The 21,118-nt window shown below is 38.6% G+C and overlaps 1 pseudogene; it reads right to left on the bottom strand.

Moving 5' to 3' along the window:
• Positions 1-254: 254 nt before the first annotated feature.
• Positions 255-10,658, bottom strand: LOC123831092 (annotated as a pseudogene).
• Positions 10,659-21,118: the final 10,460 nt, after the last annotated feature.

A 21,118-nucleotide genomic window follows, 5' to 3' on the forward strand; every position in this document is an offset into this window, starting at 1 on the left:
TTACTGCCTATGCTTTCTTCAAGGATTTTTTTTTTTGGCAGAGCCAGTTGAGACTTTATTTTGGGTAAAAAACACTTGATTTGGGTTTTAGTCTGGAGCATAGGTAAGAGGGGGTCCCCAGGCAGTAAGCTCCCCCACCCAAGGGTGAGCTGAGGACTGGGGCTGAGCCTCAGGTGGGTCTCCTGTGCCCTCTGGGCCCCCTGCACAGCTCCTTTCCTGCCAGCTCGGAGGACAGGAGGGACCGCAGTGTTGGTTCACTTGGGCAGGACATCAGATGACTCAGACACGAGCTTCCCATCGTGGGTCTCAATCTTCCTCACAACCACCATCTTGGAGGAGCTGGCACTGGTGCGGCTGAAGGATCCAGAGGCCCCACCGGAGCCCATATTTGCCTGGAAGCCCAGGTCATCGTTGAGGTTCCAATAGGCTGGGCTCAGCCCACCTGAGTCACCACTAGTGGTCTTGGTATGGATACTCATGTTCTGCATCTCAGACCCCAGCTGGTCCTCCTCACCCTGCAGCAGCTTGTGGTAGGTGGCAATCAATAGGTCCAGGGCCAGCTTGATGTTCATGAGCTCTTGGTACCCACTCAGCGGCCGGGCCATGTCCTCCTTGGTAGTTCTCAGTGTGTCTTCTAGCTCAGTCACTTTGGCCTGAGCATTCTTGACAGCCAGCTCCCTGTGCTGCTCGGTGTCAATGATGGTGGCCTCCAGGGAAGCCCTCAGGCCTTTGAAGACAACAGTTGCAGCCTAGATTTGGCTGGTATTCCAGTTAATCTCAGAAATGTCCATCTTTGTGAGACACAGGTTATCCCTGTGCTTCCCAGTGGATGTCTGCAGCTGCTCATGCTTGATCTGGTACATGGTCTCAACCTCAGCCCAGCTGTAGTTTCCTCATCCTGGGCCTTGACCTCGGCGATGATGTTGTCTGGGTCCAGGGAGTGGTTGTTGTCCATGGACAGCACCATGGATGTGTCAGAGATCTGGGGCTATAGCTTATGAATCTCCTTTTCATACAGCTGCCTGTAGAAGTTGACTTCATCGGTCACCTTTCAGGCAGGACTCCAGCTCTACTTTGTGCTTGTAAGGTTCATCCACATCCTTCTTGATTGTTGGGAACCGCCCTGACTGGTATCAGAAGCTGAAACCCCCGCCTAGACTAAGGCTAAGGGAATGCCCTTGGAACTGTAAGCCAGCAAGGAGACAAAAGCTTATCTTCCTGGCAGGAATGCTGCTTCTGCTGCTTTATTCATAACTGAACCCCCAAAAGCTTGGTCGGTTAGCCAAAGACGGGTAAGATTCCCCACGGGGGAATGACCTAAGACAGGCACGATCACTTTGGGAGGCTCCCCAAAAGGACTTGGGGGGGGGGCTGCAGCAAAAGGGGGGTGATGGACCCTCGCTCCTCGGCTTTGACATAGCCTGAGTTCTCAGCGTCTGGAAGAAAATCTCCTTATCTCTCGGTTGCCTTAGTTCCCTTGCTCCACCTAAGCCTGAAACAATGACAGGGTGGTGCAGCTCGGTACTGAGAAGTGCGGATTCCCCAGGGTGATCAGACCTAAGAAAGAATATGTAAATTACTGTGAAACCTCCTTTGTTTAGAATGCTCTCAGTTGAATGAGAAGGGTCTTAGGAGGAAGTTAGTTTGTTCCTCAGTCTTACAGCTCTTTGACCCCAACTCAATAGACCAGCAGAGTTCTTTGTTTTCTATAGTTCCTTACTTCCCCCTAATGAATACTGTATTTTACCTGAATTATTATGCAAAATGAGCCTAATAAAAGCAGGTATGGACGGTAAATCAGCACTCCCCACTAGGGCGGGGTGGCCATTCTGTCCCTACTTCCCCACAGAAACTAGTCTGTCTCTGTGCATGTGGTGTTTTTTCTCGCGTGTTTATCGTCGAGCCATCCACAGCGTTCCGTGGTCACTGCTGGCCGGTGACCCACGCGCAACACTTGATGAGGACAAATTCATTCCCCATCTCTGTGCGCTTGTTGATCTTGCCTTGTACTTATTCTTCAAGTCTTCCAGCAGCCCCAGCATGTTTCCAGGCTCTGCCTCCAGTCTCAATTTCTCCTGGGCCAGTGTTTCCAGCTGCTGCCAAAGGTTGTTGATGTAGCTCTCAAACATATTGTCCAGGTTACTGCGAGTCATCTTCTGCTGCTGCAGGGAAGTCCACTTGGCCTCCAAAATCTTATTCTGCTGCTCCAGGTTCCAAACTTTATCGATAAAAGAAGCAAACTTGTTGAGTATCTTGATCTGCTCCTTCTCCTAGTTGCACATGGCCTAGATTTGTGAGTCCACCTCTAGCTTCGGGGGTGCTCAGCAGGCTCTGGTTCACTTGGATGGCTTTGATGGTCACCATACTCCCAGGTCCCCCGAAACTCCTGGCCAGATTCATGTTGGCACCTAGGCCAACTCGGTAGATGCTACCCACCTGGGAAAAGGCTGAGGAGCTGATCCTGGGCCCACTCGAGCACCAGTGGCTGCTTAAGGTCCAGGGGCTAGAGGTGGACACCTTGTAGGTCTTCTGGGTCATCCTTATGGCCGTGGTGGAGGATATAGTGGAATCAAGAAAACCAAACCAGAGATTCAAGAAGAAGACAAAAAGCTGCTTCTCTCTTCTAGGATTTTTATGGTTTCAAGCCTAACATTTAAGTCTTCAATCCATTTTGAGTTTATTCTCGTGTATGTTATAGAAGGTGGTCTAGTTGAGATATGTTTCCTCTACTCTCACTTTGCTGAGAGTTTTATTTTTTTGCACATTATCTGTCCACTTTTCCCAACACCATTTATTGAATAGATTGTCTTTAATTCTTGTATGTTCTTGGTCCCTCTGTCAAATATTAATTGACCATAAAGGTGTGGGTTTATTTTGGGGCTCTCTATTCTGTTCTATTAATCTTTGTCTGCTTTTATGCCAAAACTATACTGTTTTGGTCATTATAGCCTTGTAGTGTAGTTTCATAGCAGGTAGCATGATTCCTCCAACTTTGTTTTGCTATCTCAAGGTAGCTGTTGGCATTTAGGGTCATTTGTGGTTTTATATATATATTGGAATATTTGTTAGAGCTCTGAAAAATATGCCATTGGTATCTTGATAGGAATTGCATTGAATTAATGAATTGCTTTGGGTAATATGGACATTTTAATGATGTTAATTCTTCCTATCCATGGACATAGTATGTGTGTCCATTCATTTGTATCTTCTTTAATTTCTTTCTTTAGTGTCTTATAAATTTCTGAGTACAGGTCTTTTACATCCTTAAATTTATTCCTAGGCATTTTTTTTGAGGCAATTGTAAATGGGATTGTTTTCTTAGTTTCTCTTTCTGATAGTTCATTATTTGTGTATAGAAATGCTACTGATTTCTGGATATTTATTTTGTATCTTGATACTTTACTGAATTCATTTGTCAGCTCTAATAATTTTTGGTGGAAATTTTAGGGTTCTGTATAGACAGTATCATGTCATCTGCAAATATACAATTTTACTTCTTCCTTTCCAATTTGGATGTCTTTTATTTCTTCTTCTTGTCTGATTGCTGTGGCCAGAGCTGTGTTGAATAAGAGTGGTAAAATTGAATGTCCTTGTTTTATTCCCAATCTTAAGTGAAACACTTTCAGTTTTTGCCTATTGACTATGATGTTGGCTGTGGGCTTGTTATATAGGCTTTTATTGCATTGAGATATGTTTCCTCTACTCTCACTTTGCTGAGAGTTTTTGCCCTAACTGGATGCTAGCTTTTATCAAATGCTTTTGCTACTTCTGTTATGATTGTGATTTTTATCCTTCATTTTGTTTATGTGGTACATAATATTTATTGATTTGTGGATATTGTATCAACCTTGCATCCATGGAATAAATCCTACTTAATCAGGTTGTATGATCTTCTTAAGGTATTTCTGGATCCAGTTTGCTATAATATTTTGTTGAGGATTTGAGCATCTGTGTTCATCAGAAATATTGGCTTATAATTTTCTTTTATTGTAGTATCTTTATCTCCTTTCAGAATTAGGGTAATACTGGTTTTATAAAATGAACTTGGAAATCTTCTCTCCTCTTTAAGTTTTTGGAATAGTTTGAGAAGGACAGGTATTGGTTCTTCTTTCAATGTTTGATGAAATTTTCCTGTGAAGCCATCTGGTCCAGAACTTTTGTTTGTTGGGAATTTTTTTTATTACTGCTTTAATTTCATTAGTTGTAATCTGTCTACTCAGATTCTATGATTATTCTTGATTCAGTATCGGGAGATTGCATGTTTGTAGAAATTTATCCATTTTATCCATACTGTCTGATTTATTGGCATATAGTTGTTCATAATATTTTCTTACAATCTCTTGTATTTCTATGGATTCAATTGTTACTTCTCCTCTTCATTTCTGATTTTGTTTATTTGGGTCCCCTCTCTTCTTCTTTTCTTGATGAGTCTGGTTAAAAGTTTGTCTATCTCATTTATCTTTTCAAAGAATCAGCTGTTGGTTACATTGATTTTTTTTTTTATTTTTCTACTCTATTTCATTTATTTCTGCTCAGATCTTTACTATTTCCTTTTTTTCTGCCCACTTTGGGCTTTGTTTATTGTTGCTTTTTCTAGTTCATTTAAGAGTGAAGTTAGATTGTTTATTTGAGCTTTTTCTTATTTCTTGAGGTAAGCCTGTAATGCTATGCATTTCCCTCTTAGGACTGTTTTCACTTTGTCCCACAGATTTTTGGCTAAAAAACATGTTATTTAGCCTCCATATCTTTGTTCGTTTTTCAGTTTTCTTCTTGTGACTGATTTCTAGTTTCATACCATTATGGTTAGAGAAGATGCTTAATATGATACCAGTATTCTGAAATTTACTAGATTTGTTTTCTGTTCTATGCTTGGAAGATTTTATTGTGCACTGCTTTTCTATATCCTGTACATTCTCATATATAGTGTTTTCATTATAATTACATTTTAGACCAGTACTACCTAATAGAACTTCCTGTTTCAGTGAGGAACTCAAAATTTAATTTACTTTTAACTTCAAATAGTTACACAAAGCTACTGTTAACCAAATTAAACAGAGTATATCTAGACATTTTATAAATTTCACTTGTATTTCCTTTTTTATCCAATAATCATTCAAGAGATAGAGCTTTTAAAAATTATTTTCAGCCCTGGCTGGTGTGGCTAAGTGGATTGAGTGCTGGGTTGTGAACCGAAGGGTTGCTGGTTTGATTCCCAGACAGAGCACATGCCTGGGTTTCGGGCCAGGTCCCCAGCTGGGGGTGTGCAAAAGGCAACTGATGGATGTATCTCTTGCACATGGATGTTTCTCTCCCTCTCTTTCTCCCCCCTTTCCCCTCTCTCTAGAAATAAATAAAATCTTTAAAAATATATTTTCTGTTTTAAAGACCTTTTGGGTACCCAATTTTATTCACTACTAGTTTTACTGCATTGTGATTAGGAAATATTTTATGACCTGGCTGGTGTGGCTAAGTGCATTGAATGCTGGCCTGTGAATCAAAAGATTGCTGGTTCAATTCCCAGCCAGGGCACATGCCTGTGTTGTGGGCTAGGTCCCCACTTAGGGGAATGTGACAGGCAACTGATCGATGTTTCTCTTGCACTTTGATGTTTCTCTTCTTCTCTTTCTCCCTCTCTTCTCTCTCTAAAAATAAATAAAAATAAAATATTTAAAAATAAAATATTGCTTTTATTCCAGGTAGTTTAGGGGATTTATTTAGGATTTTAAAATGACTCGATGTAGTCTATTTCCATAAGAGGGCTGGGGCCATTTTAAAAAGTTAATCAATTTTCTATTTTCAGGCTGGAATGTTATATACAAGGTCTGTCATAAGATATCTAGCCATGTAATATGAAAAATAGCAACACTTATTAAAGATACAAGATGCAAGAAACATTGTACATAGTACGATAATGCCTCAATCCCCTTCAAAGTAGGCACCTGGGACCTCACACAGTTCTCCCAGTCACCATCAGCTGCCTCCTCATATTTTCCTGAATCTCACTGATGGTCTGAAAAATCTTCCCTTTCAAAGGTGATTTTAATTTTGGGAAAAGCCAAAAGTCACAGGGCACCAAATCTGGGCTGTAGTGGGGCTGAGTCACCTGGGTGATTTGATGTTTTGCCACAAAGCTCTGAACAAGACATGATGCATTAGCAGGTGCATTGTCGTGATAAAGCTGCCAATCACCAATTGCCCATAGCTGTGGCCTTCTGAATCATCTGAAGTTTCCTTGAAGGAATGTTCAAGCTTAACACAAAATTTGATGCAGATTCATTGCTCTACTCAGTCATTTTGAATGCAATGACCACACAGTACACATGCTTACTTAACAGTGTCTACTACCCCCACTGACTAGTACAGTAAAGTCATCATTGTTTACACATGCACATTCCAGTGCACTCTCCTTGGCTGCCAGGTTACATCCATTTTGCACAAACCATTTTCATTTTATTAACAATGGATGGACTTTTTCCAGACAGAATATATATATAAAATATTATATAAATATTTTAAAATATAAAATATTATATAAATATTATATAATTATATATAAATATTATTAAAAACTATATTCATACTTTTGTACTTACTTGCCACAATTGAAAGAGATCAATTAAGACTTCTCATTACTAGCGTTTTTTTGTATTTATTTCTCTTTATGTCTCCTTTAATTTGTTTCATGAATGTAGCTACTATTGAAAATTTAGTGCAAGAGTGATATTTTTTCATTGTGATTTTACAAGTTAGCATTAAAGTGTCCTTCTTTGTCTTATTCTGGCCTAAATTCCACTGGTCTGATATTAAAGTTTATGATCTTCCTCCTTTTCCAATTATTTGATTAATCTGTCATTACCTGTACCTTTATTTTCATGCTTTCAGAAGCACCTTTTTTAAGAGTGTCACTTTTATCTACCACAGTATTGAGTCCATTTTATGATGTAATCTGAATCATTTATATTAATATTAATATACTAGTTGAACTCATTTATTTTTTTTAATATGATAGGGACATTTGGCCTTAGTTCTACCTGTTATTTTATGTTTATGTGTTTATGATTTTTTAAAGCTCTTTTCCTATGTAGTGAGTAGCATGTCTAATATGTATAGAAATTAATTTCTTTTGTTTTAATGGCTGGTTACCTTTATAATTGCAACTTTATATATTATCAGGAGAACTCTATTTACTTTAGTCCATGACTATTATCTCCTCCTCATTCATCATGACCCAATTTTAGTTAATCATGTTACCTTTCTTAGCATTTAATTTAGTACTATTAAATATGCTAATGCTTTTATTTCTTGGTTTGTGAGCTTTAAATTATATCTTTAATTCCCAGCTAGTATAGATGAGGCAATCAGGAAACCTTCTCCATTTCTCATATTCTTTTCCTCTTCCTCTACCATTTTTGGTAGTCATAACATTCATACCTTGTCTAGGTATATAATATTTATATTTGATCCTGTCCCTGTGATTTACCATTTTAATCTTATTTATACAGTTAAGTATATTCATGCATTACCATGAGTTCTTTTGCTGTAGTTTTCTCTGTAATCTCTCAGTTGAGTAAAGTTCATCTTTCAGTTATCTCAACACAGGCTTATGAGAACAACATTATTTGAGTTTTTGTATGTCCAAACCTCATTTTCTGTACTTATTATAGGAGAAGGAGGGCTTGGTCTGATGTAAATCCTTAGCTCACAATTTTTCTTACATATTTCATAGGTGTTACTCAGTAGTCTTCTGGTATTGAATATTGCTCTTTTAAAATGATGATATTTTTGCCTGGCTATCCAAAGTGTTTTTTGCTATTTTTAAAGTTTAATAATTTTACTAGATTATATTTTAATGTTGACTGTTTTGAATCAATATTTTCTGGTTCATGATATGCTTATTCAGTATGAAGACATGTCTTTCATTTTACTTAAATTAAACCTTTGCATGTTTGTTCTATTCAATCCCTTTGGGCATTACAATTATATTTATGTAAAATCTTTATTTCTTATATCTGTCCTTTCTCCCTAATGCTTTTAAAATACCAGTTACTTTTTAAATTATATCTTTCTCATTTCTTTAGGAATTTCATTAGGTCCTTCAGGGGCCTTTGTGTCTTGCACACAGCATTGATTTTCCTTTGTGATCTTTGGATTTCTTTTACATTTTGACAATGGTTTCATTTTTCTTCTATTTATTTCCTGAGTTATGACCACTCATGTTTCGTAATCTACTATGGTTTCACTATATTCTCTTTAAGGTCTTAAATTTCTATTTTGTATTCTTTTTTTCTTACAAGCTATTGCTTCATTAAGGTCTTTAAAAATCATGACAAAATGTTTGGTCACACTTTAACTTTGCTCAGTGGTAGAATTTTTATGATGAATATTCTATATCAGTTTAGAAGCTTTGCAGGTCTTTTTCACAGTTTAATTTATCTTGTTTTTTTTTTAATAACCATCATTGAAGAGTTGACATTTCATGACCCAGCTATTAGCAGAATATTCCTATAAGTGGGTGTGGAACAAGATAATCTTCCAGGCTTCACAACAAAGGTTTTGCTTCTCCACTGCTACAGAAAACACTGCTACCTATTGTTTTTCTGTGTGAGTTTGTATGTCCATTTCCCCTCTGCATATCTGAACCAGATTGAGTCTATCATGTCTTCTGCCATCAACTGTCCTCATTCTGATATAACACATCCATTGTTGAAAACAAGAGATATATATCTTGCACTATCTCTCTAAAATTTGCTTCTTAGGGTTCCACTCAGCACTCTCTGGGCTTCTTCTTTTCATTTCCTCCCAACTGGTGCCTAGTCTTTCACTTTGCAAGTACCTGCAGGTTTTTGAAGCCTGCAGATTTTCTGACTTCTAAATTTCATGGACAGTTGAATTCGTAGGATTTTAAAAATTCTCCTAGTTGCTTTTGTATTCTTTTTCAGGAGAAGAGGAGGAAAGCACTAATTTACCCAGTCATGTTCATAAGAAAATCTGTCCCCAGTTTTTAATGGAATCTCTGATTCCATCATTCTATTTGCTGTTCCCTTTATGCTATGTCTACTCATGTACATGCAACTTCTGTACTGCCATTTGACTATCACGGATAAACTTTTGGCCTGTGTACCTTTTTCTTCTGGAAACCATGTGTTCTGCTGTCATTTTTACATACTAATTTATTTTCAAATCAAATATGTATTTTTCCCATTCCCCTCCTTAGTTTATCAAAAAGTCTGGAAATACATAGTATATGGAGTAGACATTAATTTAATTATGACTTTTTATGTCCATCTAGAGTAGCTAATACAGTTCACTGATCATTATTTTTAAGTATTCAATAGATACTCATATAACAATGCTGAGTGCATAGAGTGGTTCCTTGATTTCAAGGAAGTTTATGATCTGCTGAGATCACCTACTTTTTTCTATTATCAATTAATTTAATCAAACAGTGAAATTGAAAAAATATAATAGGAAACCTTGAAGTTATCTTAAAAACAGTGTACCAGTAGCTCTTTTAATCAAAATAGCCAAGAAGACAGCAGCTACTTAAACTGTGGTTTCAGCTTTCTCATTTCCTGTGTGCACTCACATGAACCATCTACCTTCTCTGATCCCTGCCTCCACTTCTATAAAAGGAAGGGTTTGGTGGTCTCCAAGTCCTCTACTGTACTGAAAATGTCCCCTCACCCACAGCCTAACACTTAGGCCCTGTACTAAAAACTCCAGGCTTACATTCCAGAACTTCAAGGAAAGTATGCAACTCCATCTTCTACCCACTCTCTCTAACGTCTTCTCTGGGGTCCTGTCTCACTCTATTAGCTGGCTCCTTGACTTACACCTGATTTTATCCCCTTTTCTCCATCCTTGTAATTGGTGTTCTCTCTTTCCAGTGTAATTTCACGCCTGTCCTTATTTTCTGTATCTTGCATGACTACTCGCTGTGGTTACCCTAAACCTACTCTCTTATCAAGGCCCAGCTCCCACAACAGGAGTCCAGGGAGGTGCTCAGCTCTCTGTTTCCCTGCTTGCATAGCAGCTCTCCACGAGTCCGTGAATGTACACAAGTTCACCAGCTGTGATTCATCTTTCAACCAGTGCTTCACAAGTGGCCCAAGTGATATTGCCAGGGATAAGGATAAAGTTTTTGTTCTGATTCAAATTAATTTAAAGACTGTTTTCTTCTAGAGACAAGCAATTTTTTTCTCTTTAGTTTTTTTGCCTGTGTTTTGTGTTTACTTCTATTCTCCCCCACCCTCTCTTACACAGTGCACACACCTCACAGGAAATGGAAACCTACCTTCATCTGGAGCCCTGAAACAAAGATCCGAGGTCTAAGTCAGGGGACATACTTTTGCCACTAGATTTTCAGTGCCAGGATGAGTATAAATATCTACCCACCCCCCCAAATTTTTTTAGAAACAGATTGTGAGCAAGTAGAAGTTAAAACCCTCCTTGAATACAATTCTTGGAAGTTAAAAATTTCAATGACCTTGTTCCCCCACAAAAAGCTTTGCAGTGCTAAACGGTTTATTTCCATGGCAACCAGAGGAGCTGAATTTTTTCCTGCAATTTTTCTTTCTTTTATTTTAACTTCACATGTGAATCAAAGTTAAAAGTATGTATCCCAACACGTCACAACTAGTCATTTACCGGACCAACATGAGGACGGGCTCCTTTAGTTTGAAGGTTGGACTGCCTCCACAATGTCAGCCATCAGTGTTCCAAGAAGTTGGCTACTTTGTTTAAAAGTTAGCTTTTCATTTACTGACTATATGACTTAGTAGTTTAATTTCTTAACTTCCTCGTGTTTGAATTTCTTCACATGTACCTTAAGAACTGCTGAGAGGATGCATTACATAATAAGGTGTGAGCAATTGCTTAACAGGGCTAACCATGTAGGAAGTGTTCAAAGTGTTTTCTTCTTGATCTTTTGCTCATTAGTGTGTCTGGCTGTGGCTGGCTGTTGACATTTTTACTTCATTGGTTCCCCAAAGGGAGGGAGGCATGCAGTAGTCTCTCAGTTAGGGCTCTCTTGCACTGTTGGTGGCAAAGCCCTGCTACAGTGCCAGAGATAGATTGACCCACTTAGCTAGTTACTTGTGAAATAACTTGTACTCTCAGAGAAGCAACTGCTGCTCTGTGCTACCTTCACAAAGGAGAAATCCATTTCTCAGCAAGTAGTCAAGCATAATGAAGAAAAACTGGTAGAATAATTGGAGTGACTGCTGCATCTCACTTAATATTCTGGGAAAGAAAATATACAGGACCACAGCCTTTATAGGGGAGTGCCCACCTCTGGGTATGGTATGCTCAAGTACAGCCAGGTAAATATATAGAGTCAAATAGATGGCATGGAGGTCACTCAAAGCTACAGGTAGACCCAAAATTCTAGGCAAAATACCAGTTGAGTTGAAAAATGAAACATATGCCTGAAGATCTACCCCTCTGTCACCCAGCTCAGCAGTCTTAGTTGGAAACCTCAACAAATTACCAGAAGACAACTGTGCAGATATAAGTGGCTCAATTTTAGAGTACTTTTAAGTTCAAGAAGTTGAGGATCAAGAGAACATGGTTCTTCACAGAACTGACTTTTAGTAGATAGAGTGCAGAGGAGAGTTGATGATGGATGTGAGGCAAGATAGAAATGCAGGGACAAGATCATAAAGGAATTTGTCATCCTAAAGGTTTAGATTTTTTTTTCTCATCTGGTGGATGAGATATAATGCACCAGAATTAGAATGTTCTAGAATGTTTAGAATTTAGAGTGGTTCCAAGTTATCAACCCAATTCTATATAGACATCCAAGACACAAAAACATATATAAATCTATATCAATTCTCACAATTACTATAATGGGTTAAAGTTTCTATGAAACTCCAATTCTTTCACTGAGTCACTGTGTTTATAGACCTGTCCATTAATATTCTGAGGGAAATATTATTAACATGGCAGAATAGCTTCTGCAGTATTGAAAGAGGTAACATGTATAGTGGGTAAGTGTTGGACACTAGAACCAGATTGTCCAGATTTATGTATGTTAGACTGGTGTGGCCTTGGCAAATGACAGTCTCCTTGTGTACCATTCATCCCAATTATAAAATAGAGGACAAAGCCATTCTTTCTTCATATCAGAAGGTGGTGGGAAGTAAAAATAATGTAAGGCACCAAGAACCATCTCTGGTACATGGTGAGTACCATATAAATGTTAATTCTTAATAATTCTTTCCCTCACTATGTTTGCATCAAAGCTGAAAGAATTCTTATCTGCTGGCTGAGCTGTCAAGCAAATTTTGTGTGGTGAGATGCAAGTATAAGTCAAATACCCCTGATCTAAAATAATTTATGGCTAGGAATAATTTTGCCTATAAAGTGGGAAAGTGGTCAAGTAGCTTGAGGAGTTCCTAACCCTAGAATGATATACTATTGTGTGAATTTTCTTGGTTGGGATTCTGTCAGTGCAACACTCTGAGCTCGGTGCTCCTCTTTGCTCTTGTTCAGCAGCAACAGATGTCTGGCATCTGTCAGGCACCCAGATGGCTTCCCCCACTGCTAAGTGTTTTTACAGAAGAGGCCCCATTACTCCAGGGTCCCCTTCCTAAACTTTGACTTCCTCCAGTTTCATTCATGAGGTACTTGCTGCTCTCTTCCTTTGTGCTTCTCCACTCCCTCATTACAATAGTAATATGTAATGTGGAAATTGTCAAAATTAAATCTCATTTGCCAGGGGTCACTCTACTTCAATTAAATAGCTGATCTGGATCTTTGTTCATCTGTGGTTCTCTGAGTTTACACAAATTGAGCCTCTAGTAACCTGAAGGTTTCCTCCCTCCCTCCCTTCCTTTCTCTTTCTTTCTTTCCTTTCCTTCTCTCTTCTTTCTTTTTCAGTGCACAATCATGGACTACATTAAAATAGATGTGCAGTCGCCAGAGTTGCACACTGACCAGTTCAGAGAAAGCACGTTTAATGCTCTTGGGCTTTTTACTCTGAAGTGCATTTTCTCCTGCTTTTTAAGCTATGTCTTCATAGTACTCACCCCTGCCCCAATCTCTGTAGCTTTCAGATCAAATAATGCTTTCTCATGTGAAACTCTGCTGAATCATGGAACTTCAAGTCCTTTTGCCCTTTGCCACACTTAACGTGTGCCTGGGGTTACCAAGGGAGAATTGTCTTGTCCTTTGTCATGGTGTATACTTTTCTTAAGAGCTACATTTTTTAAATGGAGTCACTCTACATCCTCAGTTTATATCAACAAGGAAGTGGACTCTGAAATATTAATTAAAATTAATGAAGACAGATAACAATTTTGAAAAACTATAATACTACTAATAACACTTCTATTTTAATATCACTTTCAGGTAAACACTCTGGACACCTCTTTTATTGGGGGTAGATAACAAGTCTCAGTATACGAGAAGATCTAATAGGGGATAAGTATTATTCTCCTCAATTCTTCCCTTCTGGCTTAGTAGGACAGCAAACGTAAGAAAATTAATGTTATTTTTCTGCAGCAGAAATACTTGAATTCTATACTATCATGAACATGCCAATCAGCTAGAGAATCAAGCTTAATGTTTTTGTAAAGATTGTAATTAATGCCAACTTTCATTCAGCTTTCAAATTTCAGCTTACAGTGTCACTTTTTCAACAAAACTTCCCTGTGACCCAGGTTAGAGGTTATGGCTTTAATTGTGATCCTACAGAACCCCATCCTTCTCCTTTGTGACATAATTAAAATTTTAATTAAATAATTCAAGTATTCACTTGTCTGATGCCCAGCTCGCTTCCAGATGGCAAACTCCATGTGAGAATGGGCTTGCTCACCAGTGCCTGGCAGAGGGGCCCTTGCAGGTCCACTTTCAGTCCTGGTTGAATGCACACAGGCACCCATGAATGAACGGATGAACAAATGGTAAAGACAGATCAATCATAGAATTTTCAGAATCACATCTGGATAGTCATCTAGGGAAGATGACTGATTCCACCTCAGAGAGAGATATATGGATAATTTATCTGTAAAGCCCTCTCATTTTTGTAGTTCTTACTTAGAATGAAGAGTTTTGAACTTCCAGTTTCATGAGATGAAAAACTCCACAAACCTTGCTTTCTCTTCCCAGAAGAGACTAGTAGGGGAACACAATGGGGCTTGGGGAATTCTTCCTTTCCACGCCATATTTTAACCATCATGGCCTGCCTTCTAAGCCAGCTAAACTCTGATAGAACCTAATACACTTTGCAAGTGCTTTAAGCTCCTTAGAAATAATATCACTGACTCAACTGGCTTGTCTGTCTTGACCTAAAATGACAAACTTGGACCCCAAAGTCTCATCTCAATCAGATCCTAGCTTTCTAACCAGGGAGCATAGGTTCTGACTATACAGAATGTAAATTATAATAATGACAGCAACAATACCACGTTCTGGGCCTTCTTGTGAGCACTCCTACTCATGGGCACTAAGGTTACCACATTCCAGACACTTTTTACTTATGCTTCAGTGAATAAAATAAAGTCCCTATTCTTACCCATTTACCTCTTACCCCATTTACCTCTTGGCATAGAGAGACAAACAACAAACAAGGAAGAGTGTGCGTATGTGTGTGTGTGAAGTATCTCGCAAGGTAACCGATGTGATGGAGAGAAACAAGGATGATGAGGGGATGCCTTACTGATAAGGTGACAAACAAAGATCCAAAGAAGCTGGAAGAAGCCATGAAAATACATAATGAAAAGAGCTAAACTATTAAGTGGCATACTTTAATGGTAATCATTTGCTTATGTGCCCCTAGAGGAAAGTGTGTAACAGAAACCTTATGAAAGCTTTGCCAGAGGTCCCCCTTTCTCTCTTGGGGCCTGTTAAGGGTGCTTGAGGCCACAAAGCAATGCCAGGTCTCAAAGATCACAGGCCTGTATCCTTAAAGGAGTGATAGAGGGAATAGGATGACTGGCCAGAAATAGTGCTGAAGGCATTCCTTGCAACTCTGCCTTATCCTACAGAAGACCAAAAAAGGTCAATTCTACTTCCTTACCCTTTGGATTTATATCTTGTAGACTGTGGAGAGAAGCTCATCTCATTGTCTCTAAGAGATAAGAAAGCCAGTCTGTAGGAATCAGACTTGGCTAAACATTAGAAAAGCTCCCTGGGGAGCTTTAAAAATTCTCATGTCCAGGTTGCTCCCCATACTAATTAAGGCAGAATCTCAAGGGAGTGGGACCCAGATATCAGTAATTTTTACCCCCCACCCCAGGAGAACCCAGAGGCAAATAACAGTAGTGAGGTGGAGCCTACTCACACAAGAGCAGATCATTTGCATATCTTCCTGTGATAGAAGAGGAGCTACATCTGGTCTTCATCCCTGGTTCCTGGCTCAGAGCTTGAAAAAAGGTTGAAATTTCTTGAGTGGTCAGAGTGTTTTTTGTTATTTGAACAAGTCATACTTGCATTTATGCTAATGAGATGACTTAAGGTGGGCTCTTAGATAGCTTCAAGGGAAGAGCTAGCCACACCAGAAAGGCCAAGCATGTGATTACAACGTTGGAACTTATATTTATTTATTTTTAAAGATTTTGTGTATTTATATATGTATGTATGTTTGTATGTATGTATTCATTTATTTTAGAGAGATGGGAAGGGAGGGAGAGAGGGAGAGAAACATCAATGTGTGGTTGCCTCTCACACACCCCCTATTGGGGACCTGGCCCACAACCCAGGCATGTGCCTCCACTGGGAATCAAACCAGCAATACTTTGGCTCACAGGCCCACACTCAATCCACTGAGCTATACCACCCAGGAGAAGGTTGAAACTTTTAGCCACACCTCTGACCTCTGGGGACGGAACAGGGACTGGAAATTGAATTTAGTCCTGTGACCAAGGATTTAATCATGTTTCCATAACAAAACTTATAAAAAACACTAGACACAAAGACTCAAGGGAGCTTCCTGGTTGGTGATCATATTGATGTACAGGAAAATGGCATCTCTGACTCTATAGGGACAGATGCTCCTGCATTTAGGACCCTACTAGACCTTGCCCTATGTACCTGTTCACCTGACTGTTCATTTGTATCCTTTATAACAAAATAGTATTCATCAGCATAGCATTTTTCTGAGTTCTGTGCATCATTCTAACAAAATTGAACCTGAGGGGATTGTGGGAGGCCCCAAATTTGTAGTCAGCTGGGCAGAAGTGCAGGTGGCATGGGGATGCCTGAAATTTGTGTCTGGCCTGAAAGGGGGACAGTCTTGTGAAAAAATTGCCCTTAATTTGTAGGGTGCGCACATTAGGATAGCTAGTCTGGATGGTTAGTGTAATAAATGAGTTGAATTTCAGGACCTCCAAATTGTTATCAGAGACTTGGTATCAGAACACACTTCCCAACTCTGTGTTCAGTGATTTTGTGTTCGTAGCTTGAAATCAGCCACAGTGAGAGTATTTACATGTGGAAATTGGCAAATGCTACAAATCAGGGCTCATCCTTCCTCTGCCTCTGAGAATGGGTTGTTAAACCTTTATCAGCACACAACTGTTTAGAACCAGTAGCCTAGATAATTGGATGCTTATTAAGAAATGCTGGATAGAGCTTAGGAGGGCAGAGTCTGAACATACTGAAAAACCCCCATTTCACATTCATGCACATGGGGCTAAGCCTGTTCTATGAGTGACAGTCAACCACTCCTTCTGCAAATCCCTCCACAGAGCCTCATTTCCATGGGAGCTGTACTCAATCTGTTTGTTACACTAACCTTCAAACAGTGGGCAAAATTCTGTTTAAGAAGACAATCCTGCTGTGGGACAAATCAGATAGAAGCCAGCATTACATATTCATGTTAACTTCTCATGATTCTTTTTCCTTCTGATTGTTTAATTTGTTGTAGATCTTTTATAAGTGGAGTGCATGGGTCCTGTTCACAGCTTAGCCTCAGTTTGACTCAAATCCCTTTTGGGGAACTCAGAAAAGACATAAGGAAATTCACTTAAATGTTATGAGTTTTCTGAGATAATTAGTCCACCAGTACAATTCCCTCCTGGAACTCTCTCCTTCCCCACTGCCCAATCCTCTTTAAGTTTTGTTCCAATTTGCTTAATATTTCTTCCTTTCTGACCCATAATTCACTTAAGAGCAGGAACACACATACATTGTTCAGGAAACCACTGTTTGGGAAATCTCTGACTTTTTCATATCCATTTTTTCACTGTTCATTTAAAATAGAGGTTCAGTTGTTCCCCTGACATTTGAATTTAGGATTCAGTTGCATTCTTAAGGGATGTTACAATATTTGCAGTATATTGTAGGAATTGACTCACCTAAAGGAATGAATCACACTAGAATTTAATTAGGGCCTTGTGGGTAGAGAAGCAGGAGCAACAGCTGGAAGACACAGAGACTTAGGAATTCAGTCCAAGGTAAAATGGGACTTCAGAAAGAGATGACCCCCTTACACATACACACAGTCATGTCTTCTTGTAGTTTATCATGTTGGGGCAAATTAAACTAAAACCTGGTACATAATCCTCCAGTCTAAGTTTTAAAATTTACTGAATATTTGATTTGGTCCTAGATTACGTGTCTTCTCCCTCTTTGTGGTATACTGTGAAATTAAATTAGGTCTTGTCTAAAGCAGAACTTTCTGTGGTGACAGAGTATTCTAGATCTGTGTTGTCCAATGCAGTCATCATTAGTAAGTATACAAAATATGACTAGTACAACTGTATTTTAATTTTATTTAATATTAGTTTATAAAGATATATGCAGCTAATGGATACCACATTGGACAGATCAGTTGTTGATAAATAAGCACAAAAAAGAATTCAAAAGACAAAATTTGTGAGTTGGCACCTTTATTAGCCTGCTGAGGTTACAATAACAAAGTACCACAAACTAGGTGGCTTAAACAATAGAAACTTACTTTCTCAAAGATTTAAAAGCTAGAAGTCTGAGATTGAGGTGTTGCCAGGGTTGGTTTTTCCTGAAGGATATGAGAGAAGGGAAAGTTCCACGCCTTTCTTCTTGACTTATAGATGTCCATCTTCTCCCTGTGTTCATATCTCCTTCCCTCTGTACATGTCTGTGTCCAAGTTGCCTCTTCTGATAAGGATACCCAGTCATATTGGACTAGGGCCCAGCCTAATGACCTCACTTTAACTTAATTACCTCTGTAAGACCTATCTCTGAATAGAGTCACATTTGAGGCACTGGGGATTAAGACTTCAATATAAAATGGCATTTGGGACCCTGGGCGGGTGGCTTAGTTGGTTGAGCATTGTCCCATGTACCAAAAGTTTGCAGGTCTGATCACTGGTCAGGGCACAGACCCAAGTTGTGGGTTCTCTCTCTCTCTCTCTCTCCCCCGTTCCCACCTCTGCCCCCCTTCCTCTCTTTCCAAAATCAATAAACATATCCTCAGATGAGGATTAAAAATATTGGGGTGTGGGTGAGGGGAGACACAGTTCAACACACCTTTATTGACTGCCAGTGTTACTTCTGTCCAGAGCTTGCTCTACTACTCTTTTAGGTTGAAATAAGATTGACAAATGAGACAATTTTCCAACTTTTTAACTTCTGGATAAAGGTAAGCTGGTACTATTATCATTATTTTGTTAAGCCTATTCCTAATTTCTTCTCTCTAAATATTTCTGTAAAAAATCCATCTAAAATATGTGGAGATTAAACAACACACTCCTGAACAATTGATGGTCAAAGGAGAAATCAAAAGGGAAATGAAAAATACCTTGAGACAAATCAAAATGGAAACACAACACTTCAAAACTTAGGGAATTCATTAAAACCACTTCTAAGAAGGAAGTTTATGGTCTGTACATGTACAAATGCCTACATTAAGGAAAGAGAAAGATCTCAAATGTACAACCTAACTGACACCTCTTTCAGTTAGAAAAAGGAGAAAAGAAAAAGGAGAAGAAACCAAGCCCAAAGTTAAGATAAGGAAGGAAATAAAGATCAAATGGAAATAAATGAAATGGAGACTAGAAAAGACAATGGAAAAGATCAATGAAACTAAGAGCTGGTTTTTCTGAAAAAAAAAAATGAAACTGACAAACTCCCACTAGACAAGGAAAAATAGAGAAAAGTCCCAAATAATATCAGAAATCAAAGAGATGTTATAACTGATAACACAGAAATACTAAGAATTATAATAACTATGAGCAATCATATGCCAATAAATTCAATAATGTAGAAGAAATTAATACATTTCTAGAAATATACAGTCTACCAAGACTGAGTCATGAAGACACAGAGAAGACCAATAAGAACTGACCAATAAGAAGTAAGAAGATTGAATAAGTAATGAAAAACCTCTCCAAAAAGGAAAGTCTAATACCAGCTGGTTTCACTGGTGAATTCTACCAAACATTTAAAGAAGAATTAATACCAATCCTTCTCAAACTCTTCCAAAAAATAAAAGAAGAAGGAGCACTCACAAACTTATTTACAAGTCAAGTCCAGCAGTACTCTGACACCAGAGCCCAATGAGTTCACTCTAAAAAAGGAAAAATATAGGCCAATATTGCTGGTGAACCACTATTTTAAAAATATGAAGTTTTCTCAAGAAATTAAAAATAAAGCTACCATATAATCCAGCTATCCTAGTTCTGGGTATATATCCAAAAGAAACGAAATCATTATCTGAAAGAGATAGGTACACCCCCATGTTCATGGTGGCGTTATCCACAAAGCTATGGTGTGGAAACAACTCAAGCATTCAGTGACAGATTAATGGATAAAGAAAACGTGATACACATATACAAGTATACAATGAAATATCATTCAGCTTTTAAAAAGAAAGAAATCCTGCCATTTGCAACAGCATAAAGGAAGCTGAAAGCCAATATGCTAAGTGAAATATGGCAGGCAACAAATGACTATATGGTGTCACTTAGATGTGGAAACTAAAAAAGGAAAAGTGGTTGCAGGGTCCAAGTGTTGGGGGAAGGAGATGTAGGTAAAAGGGTACACACTTCCAGTTATAAAATGAATAAAATCTGAGTATCTAATGAATAGCATGGTGGCTGTAGGTGAGAACACTGCACTGTATAATTGAAATTTGCTAAGAGTAGAGCTTAAGGCTTCTCACCAAAAAATTAAATTAAATTAAATTTATTTTAAGTATATTTTATTGATTATGCTATTACAGTTGTTCCAAATGTTTTCTCCCCTTTATCTCCCTCCTCCCCGTACCCCACCCTCACCTTCCAGTACTCTCCGCTACCTCTGCCACAGTTCATGGCCATGGGTTGTATATATAAGTTCTCTGATTTATCCATTTCCCATACTAATGTTAACCTCCCCATCTATTCTGTTACCTACGTACTATGCTTCTCATTCCCTGTACCTTTCCCCCATTCTCCCTCTTGCCCCTCCCCACTGATAGCCCTCCATGTGATCTCCATTTCTGTGATTCTGTTCCTGTTCTAGTTCTTTGCTTAGTTTTGGTTTGTTTTTGTTTAGGTTCAGTTGTTGATAGTTGTAGGTTTGTTGTCATTTTACTGTTTATAGCTTTTTATCTTCTATATCTTAGATAAGTCCTTTTGTCATTTCATATAAGGGCTTGGTAGTGGTGAACTCCTTTAACTTGACCTGCTCTGGGAATTACTTTGTCTGCCCCTCAATTGTAAATGATAGCTTTGCTGGATAGAGTAATCTTGGATGCAGGTCCTTGCCTTTCATGACCTTGAATACTTCTTTCCAGCCCCTTCTTGCCTATAAGGTTTCTTTTGAGAAATCAGCTGATAGTCTTATGGGAACTCCTTCGTAGGTCACTGTCTCCTTTTCTCTTGCTGCTTTTAAGATTCTCTCTTTATCTTTATTCTTGTTTAACTTAATAATGATGTGCCTTGGTGTACTCCTCCTGGAATCCAACTTCTTTGGGACTCCCTGGGCTTCCTGGAAGTCTATTTTCTTTGCCAGATTGGGTAAGTTCTTCATTATTTTTTCATATATATTTTCTATTTCTTGTGTTTCCTTTTCTCCTTCTAGCACTCCCATGATTTCGATGCTGGAACTTTTAAAGTTGTCCCAGAGGCTCCTAAGCATCTCTTCATTTTTTGCATTCTTGTTTCTTCATTCTGTTCTAGTTGGATGCTTATTTTTTCCTTTTGTTCAAAAT

This window comes from Phyllostomus hastatus, unplaced genomic scaffold, assembly GCF_019186645.2.
Source record: "Phyllostomus hastatus isolate PE091 unplaced genomic scaffold, TTU_PhHast_1.1 phas_scaffold_1674, whole genome shotgun sequence".
NCBI classification, from domain to species: domain Eukaryota; kingdom Metazoa; phylum Chordata; class Mammalia; order Chiroptera; family Phyllostomidae; genus Phyllostomus; species Phyllostomus hastatus.